Genomic DNA, 16,536 nt, shown 5'->3' on the forward strand with positions numbered 1-16,536 from the left:
TGTTGATGCTAGAGGTCAGAGGAGAATGGGCCGACTGATTCAAGCTGATAGAAGAGCAACTTTGACTGAAATAACCACTCGTTACAACCGAGGTATGCAGCAAAGCATTTGTGAAGCCACAACACGCACAACCTTGATGGGCTACAACAGCAGAAGACCCCACCGGGTACCACTCATCTCCACGACAAATAGGAAAAAGAGGCTACAATTTGCAAGAGCTCACCAAAATTGGACAGTTGAAGACTGGAAAAATGTTGCCTGGTCTGATGAGTCTCGATTTCTGTTGAGACATTCAGATGGTAGAGTCAGAATTTTGTGTAAACAGAATGAGAACATGGATACATCATGCCTTGTTACCATTGTGCAGGCTGGTGGTGGTGGTGTAATGGTGTGGGGGATGTTTTCTTGGCACACTTTAGGCCCCTTAGTGCCAATTGGGCATCGTTTAAATGCCACGGCCTACCTGAGCATTGTTTCTGACCATGTCCATCCCTTTATGGCCACCATGTACCCAGTGCTTTAAGTGGCCCAAAAGAGGTGGCGGTACTCTATTATTTATTTATTTATTTATTGCTGACTCCCCTCCTCCCCTGAGGTAACAACAACTATATTGAAGGGGTTTTATATAAACAGCAGTCAACAGACGACCTTATAAAAAATAATAAATCCTTTTATTAGTTTGTGGATTTGCTTTAGCTAGAAAGAGCTACTGAACATAAATAAAATGTGCAAAATGGTATTGAAAAAATACCCTTAGAAAGAGCTACAGTAGAAAGAGCTACTGAACATAAATAAAATGTACAAAATGTGGATATCAATCCAACTGGAAAAACTTGTGAAAAGATATATTTTGATTAGTCAAATAGCAAATAGCATATAGTGAAGCTCTATAGCCATCTAGTGGTTAAAGTGATTTTTATTTTATTTTAAAACTGCATTTTCCAAAAAATAGCCAAAAATCTTACATTAAACCATGTAAAATTATCCATGTTATCTCCATGAATGAAAGTTAGAAATCTGGGTCTTTTATAAAGTGAATTTGACATAAAATGCTGTTTTTTTTTTTTGTAAAAAGCTGTTTTAAATAAATATTTATTTATTTATTTATAGAAATTTAAAAGATATCATAAATCCTCAAAAAACTGCACAAATGTTGAGTAAAAACATTAATAAACAGAGTAAAATTACATTTAAAAAAAAAAAAAAAACTTTTACTCTGTTACAAAATTAAAGGCTATTGTCTGAGCATCACAGTCCCGCCCACAGCCCGAGAGAGCTTCCGTGCCGGAAGTAAATTTCCCATTCATTTCTCCCATTGACGTTTTGGAAAAACCGTATCTAAAGAGTTTTAGAGCATGTCTGAGGATAACCAGCTACGGCTGAACTCATAAGCATACAACATATCATTTTGAGTGAAAAAACGAAGAGAAAATCCAAATAAAATCAAAGGTACAAGACTGTGTACATATTTTCATTTCCGAGCGAAGGAACTACTCCTCCCATAAACCACCGCGCCTCACTGAAGTCGACTGAAGCCACAACCGCGAAAGAGCCTTTTGAGCGACTTCCAAATCTGACGACGGCCACGCGAACTTTTTCCTCCAGTGAATTTTATATAGTGAATGTGGAGGGAAACTCCTTTTCTGATTCTGATTTAATGAAGCTTATATGTAAAACACATTGAGCATCTGGCTCGCTCATAGGCTGTACTGCGGCAACTGCACATCCAATGGCGCGGGCGCCTCTGACGTGCGACCAATGAGCTTGCCCTATGTCATTACACGATCTTCAGTCTTCACGGACCTTCGCGGGGTTTATGGGTTTAAGTCTATGGGTTTAACGGTTTAACCATAGACAGTTACACGGCACGCACTGTGATGCTCTATTTGTATTTTAACCGAGCAGACTGACAGCGGCAAAAGCGACGCATGCGCTTTTCACTTGTAAAACTCAAGGGTGTATGGGTAATGTAGTCTCTGCTCTCGGTGGGACGAATTAGGAGGCGTGCATTGTGAAGGGAGCTCTGAAAAGCGGCAGCGCAGCCAAAGGATTAAAACAGATGTGCAAATGAGCGTACCGGTACGCTAAAAGCACGTTCTGGGCGCACGGAGAGGTGGCGGTACGCTCAAGAGCTATATTTGGAAGTGGCGGTACTGAGTACCGGTGCGTACCGGCCCACTTAAAGCACTGCATGTACCCATCCTCTGATGGCTACTCCCAGCAGGATAATGCACCATGTCACAAAGCTCGAATCATTTCAAATTGGTTTCTTGAACATGACAATGAGTTCACTGTACTAAAATGGCCCCCACAGTCACCAGATCTCAACCCAATAGAGCATCTTTGGGATGTGGTGGAACAGGAGCTTCGTGCCCTGGATGTGCATCCCACAAATCTCCATCAACTGCAAGATGCTATCCTATCAATATGGGCCAACATTTCTAAAGAATGCTTTCAGCACCTTGTTGAATCAATGCCACGTAGAATTAAGGCAGTTCTGTAGCGAAAGGGGGTCAAACACAGTATTAGTATGGTGTTCCTAATAATTCTTTAGGTGAGTGTGTATTGATTGTTTTACCTTTTTACAAGACCTTAGAAATTATCAGAAGATTTCACTGTGAAAGATGTTTAGTGTGTCGTTTCTATCAAGCTGCAGTTGTGTAAACTGTGATAACTTGATATTCTATAAGTGTCTTACACTGTTTACACACTCAGCAGGGATAAAGTACCAACTGTTCCATATTTATGATTATGGGCGGAGCTATATGACAACACTGCAGATGAGTAAGTAAAACTAAACCGATGAACAGGAAGCATCATCAAACAACTGCATTTCAGAAGAGGACTGTGACTGATTGAGGCAGCAGCAAAACTTTCATGTCACAAAAAAGGCCACATCCCACCACTGGTGAAGAGAAAGGAAAAAAGAAGAAACCAGAGGAAGAGATAAAACAGCAAGATAAAGGTATGTTGAAAAAATGAATGAACTAAATTAGGTTATGTTGCAAGCTAACTTTAGTTGGCTATTTAATTAACATAGTCTAGGTAGAATACCTAGGTTATAGCCTAGGTACAACTCGATGTACATTCACATCACATGTAAGTACAGCTGTAGAGTTACACTCACGGGACACTGCACTTATTTGCAATTACAAAAGTTCATTATTAGCATGTGTTTTAAAGCCTTGCCAGTTAAACATTTAATTTGCGCGCTTTTTCTGAGCATGTACACTCAAAGCCGTTAAAGTGGTTAACTTTTCAGTGTGCCATTTGCCATTTCAGTACATTTGCAGTACTGTGGCTCCCAGAGACACATTTAGTTTCTGTATTTAGATTCTTCTGGAGCCTAATAGATCTTACTACCGCCGTTTGAAGCACATGGTCTCAGACAGGAAGTTAGAGGTGGAGCTTATAGGCTCAGTGAGGTTAGAGTTGGTGATGGAGGGACTTTCTGTCAGAAACTGCTGTCTCATATGCCTGCTTATGGCTTGAATGACTGCTTGACAGTGGTTCATAGTTTAAGTTGTTATAATAGTTTTTAGTTATAAAACTTTTTAACTATGCAATATCCATTTTAGAACACAAACTAAATTACCCAGTGAACACAACGGTCTGGGGGCGCATTACAGAAAGATCCTAAAATTCGATTCCAGTCTTATGTTTTAATGTCAGAGCCAGCCAGGAGTCTGGTCTTGGCAAAAGAGGCTGAAGGAGAGAAATTCTGACTGAAATGGCTTTTTAGCAGGACTTAAATGCAGTCGCCCCCGCCCGTTTCGATCGGCTGAAGTCAAGTCACCTTCATTTATAAATCTGCAGATACAAACTACATGTCTGGTCTTAAAAACTTATGATACAGAGTTTTTTTCCGCATCTGTGTAGCCACGCGAACCGGAATTATCCCGACAACATTTTATCTGTACAGAGGTAAAGGGAGGAAGGCCTTCACAGGGGATAGACTAGTTCAGGACACTTCAGGACTGCGTTGTTGTCGTGTCCAGGCGCAGGTCCTTCATCAGATCCAAAGCAGCTTTACAGTTATAATATAAATTACTGTAACAGATTGTTTAGGCTTTACAACAGTGTTAGGATAAAGTTATTTTCCAGCTAAAGTTAATTTTGATTGATTCACTTCCGTTGCGAAGATCATTAGTTATCAACTTAGGGGCCACTAACACGACAACGTTCTAACAGAAAAATTCTTAACGCGCTCCGGCCGCCCATCCGCACAAAACAGTGCCTGGTGTCTCGAGAACGCACTCCCTGAAATAGGTTTGAAGGTTCAGGCGTGTAGTCCTTCACGAATCAACCCTCAACAAACTACATGTCTGGTCTTAAAAACTTATGATACAGAATTTTTTTTCGCATCTGCGTAGCCACGCGAACTGGAATTATCCCGACAACGTTTTATCTGTACAGAGGTGGGGGGAGGCCTTCACAGGGGAGAGACTAGTTCAGGACACTTCAGGACTGCGTTGTTGTCGTGTCCAGACGCAGGTCCTTCATCAGATCTGGATACGGCCTGGATCCAGCGGACTGCGGTATACCTCGGGATAAACAGAGACTACTATTAGCGAAGACACCATCCTTCTTATGATGTACCAAGTACATCAGGATTTATGGGAAGTGTTCCCGGTTCCGGCTGATCTAAACTATGCAGCCTAACATTGAAGTCTAAAATGTGTTATGAATACTAGGTCAAAGAGATGGGGTTTTTTTTAGTCAAGATTTGAACTGACAGACTGTCTGCTTCCCTGAAAAGCCATTTGTCTGTGCAAAGCACAGCCATGAACCAATCAGGCTTCAGTATTCTGAGAAAACAAAGTTTCCCCATACGCATTAGAAACTAACACAATGTGAGTGAACTGTATTGAAAGGGAACTGTTAATATAAAAGTTGCTCTATTCAACAATGTAGATGTTATATTGTCATTTGTTTTGTCAGCAATGGCGTCCTCCCGTGATCCTCCAGTGTTCTGTGACATCTGTGATGAAAGAAAGCAGAAAGCTGTGAAGACCTGCCTGACGTGTCAAAGCTCTTACTGTGACTCTCATCTGGAGCCTCATCACAGAGTCCCGCGTCTAAAGAAACACACACTGATCAACGCTGTGGAAAATCTGGAGAATTATATATGCCAGAAACACGAGAGACCTCTGGAGCTGTTCTGTAGAGATGATCAGACGTGTGTTTGTCTGTCCTGCACTGAAGGAGATCACAGGGGACACAACACTGTTCCTATAGAGGAGAGTCGAGAGAAGAAGGTAAAGAGTTACAAACAAAACACTTTAACCCTTATAAGGAAGACAAATTGGCTCTTCCTGGTTATTTTTGAACAACAAGAGTGTAACTTTTTTTTAATAGTGTTATAAACCTGAATTTACTGAAGCACACAGTAAAAAATAAGTCATAGCAAGTTATGTTTTTACATAATGTTAACTTAGCAAAATTTTAAACAATTTCAACTTTTAAGTTATACAAGTTTCAACTCGATTTTTTAAAAGTCAGTTTAATATAATTTAAGTTGAAGTGACTTGTGCAGCGATTTGAATGTACTAAAAATTTTAAGTCAGCAATTGAAATTTACAGTAAAGTTTACAGTGTAGTTACAACAAAATTATGTACTTTTGGGAGATTGTAGGTAATTTAGTTTATAGATCTTAGGTAAATTTCTCTATTTCAGTATAATTTTTATAAGCAAATACTACATTTTGGAACCTAACTACAGTATAATCTACACTTCTATAATTTCAAGCATTGCTGCCATCTGGTGCAAAAAGAACAAGCCTCCATGTCAGGTCAAAACCATGTTATGACAATAATGGCCAGTAGATGGCTGAAGTGTTTTATTCAGCTATACCTGCTGTGAAAGAATTCTAGATTTCAGGGGTGGAGTGGGACCAAAAAATCTACCGGGAAATTTCGTAGACCACCGGCCCTCGTGGGGGGTTTGATTTGTTTAGATCCAGTGAAGTCGTCGTCATCATAGGCGTAATTTGCCTCTTCAATCTATCGCCGTTGCGGAGACTCTATTCGTTCCGGTGAGATCACAAAATAAAATGCACACAAACGTGTCCCTGCTTGATATAGACTGTAACTAATATTCAGTTTCGACGTGAGAAAAAAAAACTATATGAGTGCGGATTAGAACCCGTAACCTCTGACACGCTTGGTCTACCACTAGACCATTGAAGAACTCGAATAAAATCTGCAAATATCTTCTGTGAAAGTCTTAGGACAGAAAAATGGATACCAGAAAATTAAGTTCATAATGGAAAAGCCCAGAAGTCAGGAGTAGTGCCCTATGATGGAGATTAAGAACACTTTAGCTGTTTGGATACATAAATCCAGGAGGGAGGTGGAGCAGAGGCGGACTCATGGTAGGGCAGGAGGTCCAGGTTCGTGGAATGGAAGCAGGACTGGGGACTGAGACTGATCTGGGAGCCAGTGCAGAGCAGGTGGCCAGGGCGGAGTAGGCAGGGAAGGTGTACAGGGCTGGTGGGACTAAAGACTATCTCAGTGGATCTGGAGACCACCACAACGGAGCAAACGGATCTGAAGATCCCCACGGTGGAGCAGGCGGAGCTGGCGACCACAATGGTGGAGCAGAAGACCACCAGGGCAGATCAGACTGGTCTGATGATCGCCATAGGGGATCAGCCAGAACTGGGGCAAAGGACCTAGAGAGGTTAGGGTTGGCCTCTGGGGCCATGTCAAAACGGACAGAAAGTTCAGTAATTGGCTCTGTGGATATAACAGGCAGGACATTCAGGATTATTGTCCGTGACAAACTTGGTCGTGATAGGACCGACAGAGAGCTCAGGGACAACCACTGTGATCATATCTAGGCAAGCAGGGAGTTCAGAGATGATCTCCATGGTTGTAAGGGCCACCCATTGGCCCAATGATGGAATCCAATGGTGTGGGCGAAGGTATAATGCGTGTATGTCTTTTCAGCGCTCCAGTGAAGTTAACCTAAGTTTCAATATTACTTTAGCTCTACGCTTAATCTGACTACATTTTCAAATGATTATCAAATTTAGATTGTGTTTCTTATTAGAAAATAATCAATAATATTGATTATGACTTAATTTAGATCTTTGATTATTCTGAGTATCCCATACTTTCAATTATTACTTCATTATGGACCCAATGCCGCATAGAGATCACGTTGGCCGGATCGTGTTTCTCACGGACACAAACTTGTCAGTTCTGAGTCAGTGGATGCAGGGTTGTCTAATACCTCTTAAGTCGGTTGCCTACTGCTCGCTCGTACAAAAAACGTGTAGTTTATTTTAGCCACTTTAGATGACGTGCCTACTGCTCCGTTCATACATGCGCCTTTAGTTAGATCTACCCTGACTAAGATCTTTGAAAATAATGATTTCAGAATAATTTTGAATAAATAAAATATAACATTTTATTTGTCGGGTAAAATTGTATCATGACAATTACACAAGTAAATGATTAAAAGCCAATTCAGAAATAATAAATTCATGACATCACTTGCTCAAATATGACTCCAATAGTAAGAAAGGCATTCCTGACAGAGACACACAGTGTTGTGTGAGTGTGTTCCGACGGGAAGACACTGACACAGCACTGCATGGGGGTTTTCCTGGTTACAGGTTCCCAAAGACTGCTCTGTCACTTACCCTTTTATACCCAGACCAGAACCAAAGGCTTGTACAAATATTTTTTAGAGTTGTTTTGGGTCAATTCATGTACCCCAGGGGGTAACACCTGGTTTCGGAGGAGAGGGGAGAATTATCAGATATCCTGAAGAGACACAACCCAAAGAGGAGAACAGGATTCTCCTAAGTTTTCAATCTTTCTCATTATACCAATGGCTGCAATGAAACTAAGACCATTTTACCAATCGCACTGAGACATTTAAAATGATACCAAACATGAAAAGTAAAAACAATAGATTCACAAGATACATCATATCTGATATATAGACATTTCTCAGTGAACTTTTAGTGACTTGAATCAGGGGTAAAGGAAGGAAGAAAGGAGAGGGAGGAAGGAGAAAAGTTTGGACAAGACAATGTCCTGTGCTCTTTCTTTGAGATATTCTGTCCAGGATGTGTTTTATTCCTTTATTGCAGGTTTATCTCAGCTTTTATCTTAGCAGGAAAATCCAAGTCTTACACAGACCTGGAGTTCACAAGCGACCACTGTGCTCATTAAAGGACAGGCAGACAGTTCACAGACAGACGGTGAAGCAGAGAGTTCATCAGAGATCTCCTTGACCATAGCAGGACATACCAAGAACAGTAGTCGCTGCCTCAGATAAAACTTTGTCAGGTGCCACTGCCTCTCGAGAAAAGGAAGAAGCGTACATGGCCCAGCAGACTGATCTCATGAAATGGCGTATGTATGACACGCCAATTCGTATTTCCATTTTTGGCGTGCTATCAACACGCATAATCGCTTTTCAGCGTGTTTATCAACACCGTTACCTTAACGTTACATTACTGTATATATAAATATATGACCTACCCCAACCCCGTCCCTAAACCTACCCGTCACTGGGGTTAATACCATTTATGAGTCTTCCCCTACCATCCTAGGAAAAAAAATATCGCTCCCCAGATGTAGACCTACATTTTGCTTCGTTTCGCTCGGACATTTAACGGCGTACACATACACGCGGAATCACTCGGACATTTAACGGCGTGTAGATACACGCGGAATCACTCGGACATTTAACGGCGTAGACATACACACAAAAGATGACGGTTCGTTTCGGCGTGGACATACACGCGGATAGCTCAAAATGCGTATAGATAACACGCCACTTGACTTGAAAGTGGCGTGTATGTTTACGCAGTCATGATGTCATGTTGGGCCCAGACACAGAATGACCATCGCCGTAACTGGGAGTGGAATCAATGGTTGGAGAATCTCTGTGCCCCCCAGACTCGATACAACCGGATTCGGATGCACTGGACTTAAAGACGATGTCAGGACCACTTAGATGCCAACTACTTGCACCGACATAAGCCCGCCAAACTGGAAGCCAGTTTCAAGCGCCTAAGGACCGCCTTTATAGCTTTAGGTGCAGCGTCCATGACTGCTGAATACTCTGGCATGGTGGTCATGAGGGCCGAAGATTCTGGATTTGGGACCACCGGACTCCGACTTGCTGAATCAAGTGACTTGCTGAATCAAGAGACTTGCTGAATCAAGAGACTTGCTGAATCAAGTGGCCACCGGAGCTTGATTCACCCAAGTTTTTAGGGGAAGGTTCCTCCTCTACCTTCTCCACATTAAAAGGAAAACCACTCAACTGTGATGACAAATCAATATAATTGTGGCAAAGTCTAGTCCAGGTCATGTAGCGGCACGATTAAACTGAGTGACTCAGACAGCTTGCCCCCAAAAAAGATCATTAGGGGAATCTTGTCCATGTTGGTTATGTGAGCCAACTCAATAATTCCAGTACATGGTCCTTGATGCTTTCCTTGTCGGAGATACATAATTCTCACTGCTGGATCCATTTAGTGGTATAGTCTTCTGTCACAAACTGCACAGAGCATTGGGTTGAAGATGTAAATGAAGCTTTCTTGGGGCAATCCAGAATCGTAATCCATATAACAGGCATGGGGTCAAAACCATAGAGCAAACAATCCAAATGTACGATAGAGTCCAAAAACAAAGGCAAACAAGGATATACAGGACAATGGGCAGAAGAACAAGACCAAGACAAGGGAAACCAGGTTAAAGGTGCTGAAAATAGCAGTGTAACACAAAACAAGACTACACAAAGTTAAAATGAAAACACAGTGCTTAAATAGGCAAACTTTAACAAGGGTAATTATACACAGCTAAACGAAATCACACAATCATGAAATGAGTCAATGATTGCCAGAAAATTAAGTTCATAATGAAAAAAGCCCAGGAGTCAGGAGGAGTGCCCTCTGCTGGAGATTAAGGGCACTCCAGCTGGCAGAAATAACAGTCGTAACCGTAATTAAGAGATGTGACTAAATATAACTACGTTTTCATTGAATAAAACTAGACTAAATTGCCCAAGCTTTTAGTCGACTAAAACTTGACTGAATGAAAACAGGGCAAGGTTGACTAAATATGATAAAAACTAAAAAGTACATTTGACATTGACATTTTTAATTTATTTGGTATTTTAAAAAGATTTTTTCAAAGGATGAAGTTATCTGTTTTTATCTGTATGTAGACTGACGTTCATCAGATGATCCAGGACAGAATAAAGAAGATTCAAGAGATCCAGCACTCAGTAGAGCTGAAAAAGGTGAGTGGAGGTTAAAACATTGATAATATTTCAATCGGCTTAATAAAGGTTCTCAATTAAATGGCTAAAACTTAACAGATGAACCTTCTAATTGTTCTAATTTATCAAAAAAAAACATAAAGAAAGAGGAATCCTCCAGTTTTGAGCTCTTCACTGATCTGATCCGCTCCTTTGAGAGATCCCGGTCTGAGCAGCTGAAGATGATGGAACAGCAGAAAGCAGCAGAGGAACAGGCTGAAGATCTCATTAAAGAGCTGCATCAGGAAATCACTGAGCTGGAGCAGCTCTCACACACTGACGATCATCTCCATGTCATACAGGTCTGTCAACATCTCTCATCAGTCATCATGTACAATAACACAGGACAAATTAATCTGTTCACAAACCTGATGAGCTGCTTGATCATTTTATCTGTACCAGTCTTTTAAAAATTGTATAAAAGAAACTGAAACAGTTATTGTAGTAGACTGAGTACAATTCTAGCCGTTCCAGTTATTACCGCTAGGGAGTGAATATGCTTGTGTTGTGTGGGAATTACCTGTTGCAGTAGAATGTTCTGTCCTGTTGGATAGTCAGGTCATGCTGGTGTAATCCTGTTAAATAAGCACAGTTATTAGCAAACCGACCATCCTGCATTCCTCTCTCTTGTGTGGTTTTTATACCAAGTTTCCACAGTAATAAAGTCCAATCTGAAAAATGAGTTAACTGTGTTAGTGTCACAAACTGGCGGTGTAGATAAACACAAAGAGGGCTAATTAGTTCAGACAGTCTCTTTACTTGATAATTTGCTAGATACACAACGAAGAAGGCAGGAGAAAGTACACCACATCTATTCACAGACGAGACCGAACAATGAAACACAAACAGAACTTAAATACACGTGTTAATAAGGGAGATGAGTTCACAGCTGAACATAATGAGTAACCAAGGCAACAAACAACTAACTCAGGCAGAAGGTGGTGAGACAAAAAGTCCAAACTAACAGAACCGCGACAGAATGCCCCCTCCCGGAAGGTGCATCCTCATGCCGTAGAAAGTATTAGGCGTGGATCTGATGACAGTGATGGCAGCCATGAAGGAGCCTAGAGCAGGAAGCGGCAGATGATGACCCAGTCCACAGCCAGGATGGTGGACCACTGCGGCGGTGATGGAGGGAGGAGCCGTGGTGGTTGAGTCCACGGCGCAGACGGAGCGCTTATGGAGAGGAGTGACGCAGAAGGCCCTTTGGCCGCGACAGAGCCGCAGCGACGAAAAATCTCCATGCCCTGGGGGAGGTGGCTCATAGTAGGCCAACTATGTAACCACGTCCCTGAGAGGAGACGACGGAGGCACAGCGGTACTGGTGGGAGTCAACTCGGGCAGGGCAGCAGACGTTGCTACGATCTGGGAAGAAGCTGAGAGGACGAACTGGCAAGAACATCTAGAAGAGGTGGTGGGAGAGGGGGTCTGGGTAGGACCAGTAAGTACAGTACAGAATAATCAGATAGATGAAGGGTTAAATCTAAATTATAGTCCAGAAACTCACTCTCAATGATGGGTGGTGGGTGGGGCTCCTTACCAACCCATCCACACATACTCCCTCGGTGCAGGATGGGACATCCAGCTCGCAAACCTCATCAGATGGTTTCCACTCAGGCTCTGGTGTGATGTCAGGCTCGGTCCTCCTAGTGCAGGCTCCAACATCGTGGCTGAGTCATTCTCTCCGTCTGCAGTGGGTCCGTGCTGTCTCTCCTCGCCGTCTGTGGGTTTCTAGCTGGGCACTGGGTTGCTAGTAGGGCTGGCGGTGTCGTCGACAGTGAAAGCTGATCCGCAGGAAAACAGCTCCCACTCCACATATGCAGCAAAGCTTCCTCGAGGAAGTTCCCCGGACAACTGCGCTCAAGTGCCGTTGCTAAGTTCAACGCGTGGAAATGTGCAGAGGCAGTCATCCGGGAAAGTGGTCTAAGGTACCAGATCCAGGAACATCTACAGGTGTTTCTCGAGGGAGCGTTTTCCCTACTCAAGGCAAAGCAAATGAACTGTGGGAATATTCATGGTGATGGATAAAAAATTAACACGAAACAAAGAATTCGCTGCAGTATCAATCACTTTCTTTTTGGTTCGGTCTTCTGTCACGAACTGGCGGTATAGAAAAACACGAAGAAGGCTAATTAGTTCAGACAGTCTCATTACTTGATGATTCACTAGCTACTCAACGAAGAAGGCAGGAGAAAGTACACCACATCTATTGGTGGTGAGACATAATAAGTCCAAACTAACAGAACCGTGACAGTTAGAAAGGTACTGTGTAAAATATACTAACTTTAAGTATAAATTAATAACATATTTAACAGACTTCTCTCCTGCTGTAGATGTGCTCATCCCTGGACAGTCGTCCACACACCAAGAACTGGACTGAGATCAGGACTGACTCTGATGTGAATGTGAACTCTCTGTATAGAGCTCTGACTCAACAGAAGAAAACTCTAGAGACAGTAATGGAAAAACTCAGTCCAACTGGTATGTGAATATAAAATACAGATTTTTGTCAGTAACTAAGAACATATTTTTTTCAAGGAATATTATGGGTTAAGTGGCAACTGGTCAATAAAGGTTGCTAGGGCGCCGCCCTCCCTGAGCCAAACACACAAAACAATAATTCTAATAATAAATTATGTAAATTGATATATGATAGAAAACCATCTGTGCAAAATATACACTTCTCCTATTTGTCCCCTCTGCCTTTACGCATGTCTCAAGTTCAGGAGGCGGGTTTATGTAGCAGTTTAGCCAATTACTGTGAACATTTAAAGATTATGTAAAAAATACATGTTTCACATTCGGTTATCAAATCCTTAATCCTCAATGTTTGTCCCATAGACCTCCATTACAGTACATTTACTGTAAACACATTCTGCATTTTTTTTTTTTTTTTACAAACTGAGCGATGAGCAACATTTACATGCTATTGATGCTGCCGGAAGAGAGAAACTCACTGTTAATTTAAAATTATTGCTATAAATAATTCATCATCATATTGTCATCTGTGTTCACAGGGTTGAGGAGGGCTCAGATGTATGCAGGTACAGTGTGATTGAAACCACTTTCCTCAATACACTAGCAATACTTTGGTAATCTGTATAACACTGAACAAAATTATAAACGCAATACTTTTGTTTTTGCCCCCAACTGCACATTTTATAGTGGCCTTTTATTGTGGCCAGCCTAAGGCACACCTGTGCAATAATCATGCTGTCTAATCAGCATCTTGATATGCCACACCTGTGAGGTGAATGGATTACCTCGGCAAAGGAGAAGTGCTCACTAACACAGATTTAGACAGATTTGTAAACAATATTTGAGAGAAATAGGTCTTTTGTGTACATAGAAACATTTTTAGATCAGCTCATGATAAATGGGGGCAAAAACAAAAGTGTTGCATATATAATTTTGTTCAGTATATATGCTGTACATCTGAAAAGGTTTGCTCTGAAATTAATTGATAATGTCTGATCTCTCTCAGTGGATTTGATTCTGGATCCTGATACAGCTCATCCACATCTCATTCTGTCTGATGATGGAAAACAAGTCAGTCATGGAGACATTGAGCAGGACGTCCCAGAAAACCCAAAGAGATTTGATGTGGGTTTGTCTGTTCTGGCAAAGCAGGGATTCAGTTCAGGGAGATTTTACTATGAGGTGCAGGTGAAGGGAAAGACTCAGTGGATTTTAGGACTGGTCAGAGAATCCATTAACAGGAAGGGGTGGATCAAACTGAGACCAGAGAATGGATTCTGGACTGTGCTTCTGAGGAATGAGATTCAATGTACAGCTTCTGAAAATCCACCTGTCTCTTTATCTCTGAGAGTGAAACCTGAGAAGGTTGGTGTGTTTGTGGATTATGAGGAGGGTCTGGTCTCTTTTTATGACGTGGAGTCCAGATCTCATATCTACTCTTTCACTGCTCAGACTTTCACTGAGAAACTCTATCCATATTTCAGCCCATACCCTAATGGTGAAGGTAAAAACTCAAACCCACTGATCATCTCACTTGTCAGTTAAAATGAAAAATCAAATTTGAGAAGATTGCTGGGGTTTTTTTTGTTTTTTTTTTAAGAATTGGCAGAAACTACAATTTCCAATTATGGTACATGTTTTTTTGTAAGGAAATCTCTGAAGCCATTTTCTCTCTCTCCTCTCCTGTTAACCCTGGTTTCCTTGTGGAATATTGTGATTTTTGGTTTATATTTTAATAACTGCAGCAGCTGAATAAAGACAAGCGTTCAGTTCTATAACTGATATTGTATATAAACTAAACAGCTTTCTAATTATGCAAATACACATGAATATCTAGATGAATTTTGCAACAGACAGGCGGGATATGAATAAAACATGGAGGATCTTTACTGTTGACTTATATACTGAATACTGAATTATTATTCAATGCAGATGACCCTAAAATCTAGTACATATTCTTTAAGAGAAGCGAGAGCATTAGAAGGCTTCACAATGACAGTGTTTTTTACTTTGTTTTGAGAACAATATCAGCGAATCCGTCCACCTGAGTGAGCTGACGGCAGTCCATCGATGCCAGGAGCTTCTGAGAGCCAGAGACGGTGGGTATAAACTTCTCCATCAGTGTAATCGTCGCAAGCTTCTCCACATCACTGACAGACAAAAACAATATCAACTCTATGGAAGCTTTTCATTCTTTAAATATCATATTTAATGAAGAACAATTTATGTTTTTAAGCAAATCTAAAGTGCATGAACACTTAAGCCCAATTTATACTTCTGCGTCGACCTCCCGCCGTAGCAACGTCGTAGGCTGTGTGTAGCGTGCGTACCCTGACGTGCACCTCTCCAAAAATGTAACAACGCGTCAATTCTACGCGAACGCAAGCGCTGTGATTGGTCTGCTTGAACCGCTCCCCGGGTTTCACATGCTCCCTCTGCAAGTGTAATTGCGCGTCAACGCGTACAACGACGCAGAAGTATAAATGAAAACTAACGCGTAGTCTATAGCGTAGAGGCTCCGGCGTTGGTCCGACGCAGAAGTATAAATCAGCCTTAACACATACAAGATTTTTCTGACGCTCTACATTCCCAATCCCTCTATATGGAACAAAACTTTCTTCAACACTTGTGACGGCGGGTTCTGGAATGTGATCTTGATATTTGAGATCTAAGATAGAGAGAATAAATTTAGACTCTTCCTCACAGAAAACTTCATATAGTGTACTATTATGACACTTTATTGATGCAGCCAAAATGCAACAACATGTAAAACTGTTTTGTGCTTGTTATACATCACAAATAAAGACTAGAGTCTCATTGACTTACAGTGATGATGAGATTTGGAGTTTGCAGTCGGAAGTTGAACTGTGTGGCCAAAATCAGTTTGGTCTGATTGACCCGTCCGGTGACCGTGAGCATCACAGCGTCCTGAGCATCAGAGCGTCCTGATCCACCAGATGATTCATGGATTCAAATCCAGGGAATAGTCTTGGCTGGAAGGGGGACTAGGGAACATGGCATTAATGACAACAACAAAACCATTTTTGCAGTGTCATTTTGCACTGTAGTTTTGTGTTTGATTGGGTGTGTTTGTTTCCTACTCTCTTTTTTTTTTAGAGTCCCTTGATGTCCTTTTTTTAACTGCATTGTGGCTGAATTGCTGATTTTATTTCACGCATTAACAAAAATGAGCCTCTCATCCCCCTCTCCTATCGCCAGCGGGCAGCGGGGTCCGGTTCGAGAACGCTATGCCTTCTCACGCGTCCCCTGCCCAACCGTGGAGCCAGGTAAGTGTTGCATTGTGCACTCAGACCCCACTTCGGGACGCTACGCCTTCCAAGTCGGGCCCCTCATGTTCCTATGAGAGAACACGGCGTTCGCATCCTCAACTACCTTGATGACTGACTCATACTGGCCCAGTCACGAGAGCAGTTGTGCCAACACAGGGACCTTGTGCTTTGGGTCAACTGGGGAAAGAGCAAACTCTCCCCCCGTGCAGAGGATCTCTTTTCTCGTTATGGAGATGGACTCGGTCAACCAGTTAGCGGGACTCACAGAGGAACATGCTCAGTCTATGTTAAACTGCTTGAATTCACTCAAGAGCAGGACAGAGGTCCTACTTAAACACTTTCAGAGGCTCCTGGGGCATATAGTAAGGACGCTTGGATTGCTTCATATGAGGCCGCTTCTGCACTGGCTTCACGGCCGAGTCCCGAGATGGGTGTGAAAATCAGCCCGACCTGTCACCAAACCTTCAGCCCATGGTCGGA

The 16,536-nt window shown here is 42.0% G+C and overlaps 1 pseudogene; it reads left to right on the top strand.

The window, feature by feature from the left end:
- Positions 1-2,859: 2,859 nt before the first annotated feature.
- Positions 2,860-16,130, top strand: LOC130083749 (E3 ubiquitin-protein ligase TRIM39-like; annotated as a pseudogene).
- Positions 16,131-16,536: the final 406 nt, after the last annotated feature.

The sequence above is a fragment of the Rhinichthys klamathensis genome, unplaced genomic scaffold (genome assembly GCF_029890125.1).
Source record: "Rhinichthys klamathensis goyatoka isolate OS25496 unplaced genomic scaffold, OSU_Roscu_1.1 h1tg000058l_1, whole genome shotgun sequence".
Classification (NCBI taxonomy): domain Eukaryota; kingdom Metazoa; phylum Chordata; class Actinopteri; order Cypriniformes; family Leuciscidae; genus Rhinichthys; species Rhinichthys klamathensis.